The sequence below is a fragment of the Scyliorhinus torazame genome, chromosome 31 (assembly GCF_047496885.1).
Source record: "Scyliorhinus torazame isolate Kashiwa2021f chromosome 31, sScyTor2.1, whole genome shotgun sequence".
Classification (NCBI taxonomy): Eukaryota; Metazoa; Chordata; class Chondrichthyes; order Carcharhiniformes; family Scyliorhinidae; genus Scyliorhinus; species Scyliorhinus torazame.
The window spans coordinates 17520246-17527585 of NC_092737.1; the positions used below are offsets into that span (position 1 = coordinate 17520246).

At 49.1% G+C, this 7340-nt stretch overlaps 1 long non-coding RNA gene across 1 annotated transcript; it reads left to right on the top strand.

The window, feature by feature from the left end:
- Positions 1–4285: 4285 nt before the first annotated feature.
- Positions 4286–6139, top strand: LOC140404729 (uncharacterized). The gene is made up of 2 exons (XR_011938559.1): positions 4286–4398; positions 5126–6139. It is a non-coding gene; the product is annotated as an uncharacterized lncRNA (long non-coding RNA).
- The last annotated feature ends 1201 nt before the right edge of the window (positions 6140–7340 follow it).

The following is a 7340-nucleotide window of genomic DNA, read 5'->3' on the forward strand; positions in this document are numbered from 1 at the left end:
ATTTAGTCCCTAGTGTTTGATAATCCCCAAACAGGTCCTCCTTTCCTAGTCTTACCTATGTTGTTAGTCCCAACGTGGACCACAACAACTGGATCCTCCCCCTCCCCCTCCAAAATCCTTTCAAGCCGATCAGAGATGTCCCTCACCCTGGCACCGGGCAGGCAACATACCATGCAGGACTCTCGATCTGGCTTACAAAGGATGCCATCAATCCCCCTAATTATAGAATCCCCTACAACTACCACTTGTCTTTTTGCTCCCCCCTCTTGAATGGCTTCCTGTACCACGGTGCAGTGGTCAGTCAACGCATCCTCCCTACAGCCCTCTTCCTCATCCACACAGGGAGCAAGTACCTCATACCTGTTGGACAAGGTCAAGGGCTGAGGCTCCTCAACTCCTAAACTCAGGATCCCCCTACCTGCCTCCCTTGCAGTCACACCACTCTGTCCATGACCACCGTCCTAATTAACAGTACTTATTCTACCGGGTGTGACTGCCTCCTGAAACAAAGCGTCCAGGTAATGTTCCCCCTCCCTGATGTGCCGCAGTGTGTGCAGCTCGGTCTCCAGCTCATCAATTCTGAGCCGAAGTTCCTCGAGCAGCCAACACTTGCTGCAGATGTGGTCACTGACGGTCTCAATGGGATCCACCAGTTCCATCATCATACAGCAACAGCACATCACCTGTCCAGCCATATTCAACTAGTTAATTAATTTAAATAATTTAAAACATTTTTTTTATATAACCTCAAGGATAAACCCGAACACCAACAAAAACACAGCCACTCACCCGAACTCAGTCACTCACCTAAACTCAGATGCACTCTGTTCCAATCAGCACTCTGTGTCTAAAGGCACTCCTGCCACACCTTTTGTGCACTCACCTCTCCCAGCACTGTCCGGGCTCTCTCCTCCCGCGCTTTTTAAATCTCCCGGCTCTCTCCTCCCGCGCTGTTTTCGTTGTCCCGGCTCTCTCTCCACTCGCGCTGTTTCCCCCAACCCCACAAGTCCCGAAAGACGTGCTGTTAGGTGAATTGGACATTCTGAATTCTCCCTCTGCGTACCCGAACAGGCGCCGGAATGTGGCGACGAGGGGATTTTCACAGTAACTTCATTGCGTTGTTAATGTAAGCCATTTGTGACACTAATAAAGATTATATTATGCAATACGAAACAGGAGCATAGGTAGGCCATTCAGCCCCTTGAGCCTCCTCTGCCATTCAATAAGATCATTGGCTCATCTGTTTGTGTTGCAAAATGCCACATTCCCCATCAACCCCCCCCCCCCCCCCACTACCGCCCCAACCCAAAAACCTTTGATTTCCAAAGTCACACAGCCCTCCGCCTTAAAACTATTCGGTGACCCCAGTCTTCATTGTCGTCTGAAGTAGAGGGTTCCCAACTCACACAACCCTCTGAGAGAAAGAAAATTCTCTTTATCTCGGTCCTAAAAGGGCGATCCCTAATTTTAAAACAGTGCCCTGCCCCCTAGTTCTGGACTCGCCCACAGGAGGAAACATCCTTTCCACATCCATCTTGTCGATTCGGTTCAGGATCCGACATACTTCAGTCAAGTCACTTCTCACTCCAAAACTCCAGTGGAAACAAACTCAATGTGTCCAACCTTTCCTCATCAGCCAACCCGCTCATTCCAGGTATCAATCCGGTCAGCCTCCTCTCAACCGCCCCTGAACCTCCTCTCAACCGCCCCTGAACCTCCTCTCAACCGCCCCTGAACCTCCTCTCAACCGCCCCTGAACCTCCCCTCAACCGCCCATGAACCTCCTCTCAACCGCCCATGAACCTCCTCTCAACCGCCCCTGAACCTCCTCTCAACCGCCCCTGAACCTCCTATGATCCTCCTCTAAACCGCCTCTGACCCACCTATGTACCTCCTCTGACCCGCCTCTGACCAGCCTCAGAATCAGTCCCGTTTTGGCTGAACGCAAAATTCTCCGTTCTCACTGGCACCAATGGCGGAGAATCCCGGACATTGTGTACAGTTCACTTGAATAAAGATCCTACGTTAGAAGCAGTTCAAGGAATGTTCACTTCACCCATTGCCTATGTCGCCTGGAGCTAAGAGAATTTGAGAGGTGATCTTATTGAAACAGAATAGATTAGATGCTGAGGGGATTCAATAGGGTGGATACCAGGAGCATGTTTCCACTTGTGGGTGAGATTAGAATTAAGGACATGTTTAAGGAGGTCTCCATTTTAAGAAATAGAGAATTTTGTTCTCTCAGAGGGTCGTGAGTGTGTGGAATTCTCCCAGAAAGAAGAGGAGGCTGGGCCATTGAATTCATTCAGGGTAGAGTACGGCAGATAGACAAGGGAATCAAAGGTTATGGGGAGATGACAGGAAAGTGAAGTTGTGACCACGACCAGATCAGCCATGATCTTATTGAATGACAAACAGGCTTGAAGGGCTGAATGGCCTACTCCTAATTTTAAGTCCTGTGCTCCTACAAGGCTAGAGCAAAGCAATCAACAAGTAGCTGAGTGTCCTCTGGAATGTGTGCTTTGAGAGCGCAGTCATTTGCAAACAAGAGCTCACTCAGTAGCTGTTCATTATAGACTAGGGGTGTCTGATGGGGCAACTCAGAGGGAGATTCCCATTGCATCTATTACACGCTGTATCTACCTTGGCTATTCTCCACATTAGAACTGTATATTTAAATACTCTGGCAGTGCAGAAACCTTTAAAATTTCCATGCAGTTTATGCATGATGGGAGCATTCTCTGGAGGAAGAGTGCTTGGGAAGATGTGGAGGTTAGGTGGATTGACCATGATCAATGCGCAGAGATGGGGCGGGGGAATGGGCCTGAGTGTAGTGTTCTTTCGGAAGGTCGGTGCAAACTCGATGGGCCAAACGGCCTCCTTCTGCACTGTAGGGATTCTATGAAGTGTTTTATTCTGTTACTTATTGATCACACCCAGGACTAACCATGGTAGCCAACCCTTGATCATAGAATCCCTACAGTTGTTATGGGCCAGGGTTTAGAGAACTCCAAAGTGTATCATGGAGTTCACCTGACCCACAACTTTTACTAGATTGTGGTATGGGGAGCACACGGGCCACTCTACAGGTGTGGGACAGCAGAAATGGAAAAGTATTTTTTAAAGCAAAACACTGTTTATTCTATAAACTCAAGTTAACCTTTTTAAAACATACAGTGAACATCTTAGCAACCATCAATTCAACTACAACCCCCAAAGAATACAACACTAAGTAATCCTTAATAACTTCCCAAACAACATCCAGAAGACAGAAGAAACACCTTTTAACAGAAGCACATCATGTTTACATTCAATACTGAGAACGTTTATAATTCTGAATTCACCAAATGATCAAGAGATAGTCTTTTCATGGCAGAGAGAACAGCAGTACACCTGCTCTGTCTGGCTTCAGCTCCAACACTGAAACGAAACCAAAAAGACACAGACACACCCAAGCTTTTCTCAAAGTGAAACTAAAAAGCAGATCCAGAGCTCAGCTCCACCCACACTCTGCCATCACTGCAGTAACATGAGCAGCCAAACATTTCTTAAAGCGACATTCTCATGACACAGTGCAGAAGGAGGCCATTCGGCCCATCGAGTCTGCACCGTCCCGTTGAAAGGTCACCCTACCTAGGCCCACTCCCCCGCCCTACCCCTGTAACCCCGCGCATTAATCATGGTCAATCCACTTAACCTGCACATCTTTGGACTGTGGGAGGAAACCGGAGCACCCGGAGGAAACCCACGCAGACACGGGAGAACGTGCAAACTCCATACAGTCATAGAATAACAGAATGTACAGTGCAGAAGGAGGCCATTTGGCCCATCGAGTCTGCACCGGCTCTTGGAAAGAGCACACCACTGAAGCCCATGCCTCCACCCTATCCCCGTAATCCCACCCAACCTTTTTGGACACTGAGGGGCAATTTAGCATGGCCAATCCACCTAACCTGCACATCTTTGGACTGTGGGAGGAAACCGGAGCACCCGTAGGAAACCCATGCAGACACGTGGAGAACGTGCAGACTCTGCACCCAAGGCCAGAATCGAACCCGGGTCCCTGGCGCTGTGAGGCAGCAATGCTAATCGCCATGCTGCTCCTAATTCGCCATGTGAACCTTTATCCCAATCAGGAGGAATACAGATCACAATTCTGTTTGCCATTGGTTGCAATGGCGGAGGTGTTACCCAACATGCCCCGCGCACCTGAATCTGCCCTATTCACAGCACGGCGGGGCCAGAGCGCAGGCGCAGAGCTGGGATCGGAAGCATGCGCAGTGTCAGTTTGCTGAGGGGCGAGCGGTGTTAGGACGTGTGGCGTCGGCGGCCCCGCGAGCGGGGGAAATAATGGAGTAGCAGGGCTCAGAAACACCCCGGGGAGTTCGACAGCCTCGGGTAAGGGCCTACAGGTGCTGTGTCTTTCACTCCGGTGTCTTTATGCCTCGGTCGCAGGCCCAAGTTAACGGCCACCGTCTCCGGATTGCATCCGCCATCTTGATTCAGGCAGGCGTCTGCGCATGCGCGGCCCTCTTGGCGTGCAACGGAATGGGCGGGGCTTCAGGGTCCCAGTGACCAGGAGAGAAAATAATTCCCCAGGGTGATTGTACTCAGGGGGATACCCTGCCCCCCACCCCCAAGTAAGGACTAGGTGGGAATTGCTCAGGAGGTTTATCCTGTCCTTGCTCCAATTTAAATCAGAGATGGTTGAAACTCTCTTACTAGTTACCCAGGAAAAGTTAGACGAATTAAAACCACTTCTAACTCCTGGGTGTGCCCTTCCTGACTCTCCATTGGACCCCCTGACCACCCTACCCATCCCGCGACTGCCCCACCATCACCCTGCTCCGCTCCCTCAACTCCCCTCCCCCACGACCTGACTATCCTCCCCACTCCTCACCCACCCTCACAACCCCCAGACTGCCCTCCCTACCCAATGAGTAAATTCCCAACGCCCCAAACTATTTTCCCACCGACCGCAACCCCCGCCCCTGACGACCCACCCAAACCCATCCCTCCGACTACCTCCTTGATTCCCTCAACCAACCCCCCTATTAGAAGTTAACGTTGTTCTGAATTTCTATCCTGTACTAACCGGGATGACATTTACAAACTCCTTTTACAGCAGACAGGGAGTTCCAAGGAATACGTGGAATCAAGATTTGAAAGACACTCGATTCGTCAGGACCTGAGTAACAGTGAATGTTTGATTGTGGGAAGTGTTCGAACCAGTTAGACAGCCTGAAAACACGCCGCACCATTCACAGTGGGAAGAAGCCTTGTGTGGGTGACACTTCAATCGATTGACCGACCGGGGGAGAGAGAGAGAGAGACAGGGACATCATGGAGAAGCCATGGAGATTTGGGGACTGTGGGAAGGAATTTAATCCACTTTCTGAGCTGGAGATGCCCCGACCCAGTCACACTGTGGCGAGGCCATTCACCTGCTCTGTGTGTGGCAAAGGATTCACTCATACAGCCAACCTGCTGTTACACCAGCGGGTTCACACCGGGGAGAGGCCATTCACCTGCTCCGTGTGCGGGAAAGGATTCACTCAGTCATCCAGCCTGCTGACGCACCAGCGAATCCACACCGGGGAGAGGCCGTTCTCCTGCTCTGTGTGCGGGAAGGGATTCACTAACTCATCTAACTTGCTGACACACCAGCGGGTTCACACCGGGGAGAGGCCATTCACCTGCGCCGTGTGTGGGAAAGGATTCACCCAGTCATCCAGCCTGCTGACGCACCAGCGAGTACACACCGGGGAGAGGCCCTTCAACTGCAGCGTGTGCAGGAAGAGGTTCACTAATTTGTCCAACTTGCTGACACACCAGCGAGTACACACCGGGGAGAGGCCCTTCACCTGCAGCGTGTGTGGGAAAAATTTCACTCAGTCATCCAGCCTGCTGACACACCAGCGAGTTCACACCGGAGAGAGGCCCTTCACCTGCACCGTGTGTGGGAAAGGATTCACTCGGTCATTCAAATCCCACCTTCTGAGGCACAAGCTCGTGCACAAATGACTACAGGAGTTGGATTCTGCTGTTATTACTGTGGTTCGTCATATGTGGAATGAAGTGAGTTCCTTCTGATAACTGGAATTTCTGTAGGTGTTAATAATTAACTCCTGTAACCTCTCCAGCCTCGTACTATGTCATTTCCAAGTCAAAATGTATTGGATTATAGATGACTTTCAGTGCCTATACATAACATGTGGACCAGGAAACACTGAATGTATGCATATTCACCTGCAGTGACAAAGCATTATTCAATAAGTAGTTACTTAACAATGTACCTTCCCCATTCCCATTTCCAAAGTACAAAAATGAGTTGCTTGCATCTGCCCAAAACATTTTCAGATAACTGGTGTGACTGAACAGGAGAATTCCTGACTGGACAGTTCACAGTAGAGTTGAAACCAAAGAGAAAATGCTGGAAAATCTCACCAGGTCTGGCAGCATCTGTAGGGAGAGAAAAGATCTCATATTTCGAGTCCAGATAACCCTTTGTCAAAGCTATAATACAGAGAAAGGGGGAAATATTTATAATGTGGAGTGAGAATGAAAGATGAGTCAAAGCCACAGAAACCCAGGGAAACGGGGTGCTAATAGCCACAGAAATCACGGGGAAAGAGTGCTAATGACAGTCCCCAGAGAGAAGAAAAGGTGTGAAAGACCAAACAGCAGAGAAACTAACATCAGAGGGTAAACTAGCTCTTTTCTCTCCCTACAGATGCTGCCAGACCTGCTGAGATTTTCCAGCATTTTCTCTTTGGTTTCAGATTCCAGCATCCGCAGTAATTTGCTTTTATTACAGTCGAGTTGGACTGGAGTTACTATTGTTACATTGCTCTAAAATGTGCCTACATATTAACATTAGGTGAATACGAGATCGTAAATGTTTCCTGGGCAATGGGGACAGAAGGAATATGGTAAAAGATTTGAAATTGAAAGCAATGGTTGTAAGAAATCGTAGTGTAGTAACCAGGGTTAATTTTTAAGAACTTTTTGAGGCCTGTTTTTGAGAGAAAAAAGTGCCAACCGTACCTTTCTGGAGGAGCCATGTTTCCCCTGACATTGGTGTTCTTGCAAACTGACCTGATGAGTGCAAGCTGAAAAGCTTTGACAAAAAAATGTATTTTTTTTCCAGGTCTACTCAGAACTCTGGGACCTGATGGCCTCCATCCTAGGGTTCGAAAAGAGTTGGCTGCAGACTTCGTGGACACACACATTCTAATTCACCCTAGAATCCCGAATGGTCCCACTGCAGCATTTTAAAAAATATATTTAGATTCCCAATTCATTTTTTCCTAATTAAGGGGCAATTTAGCGTGGCCAAT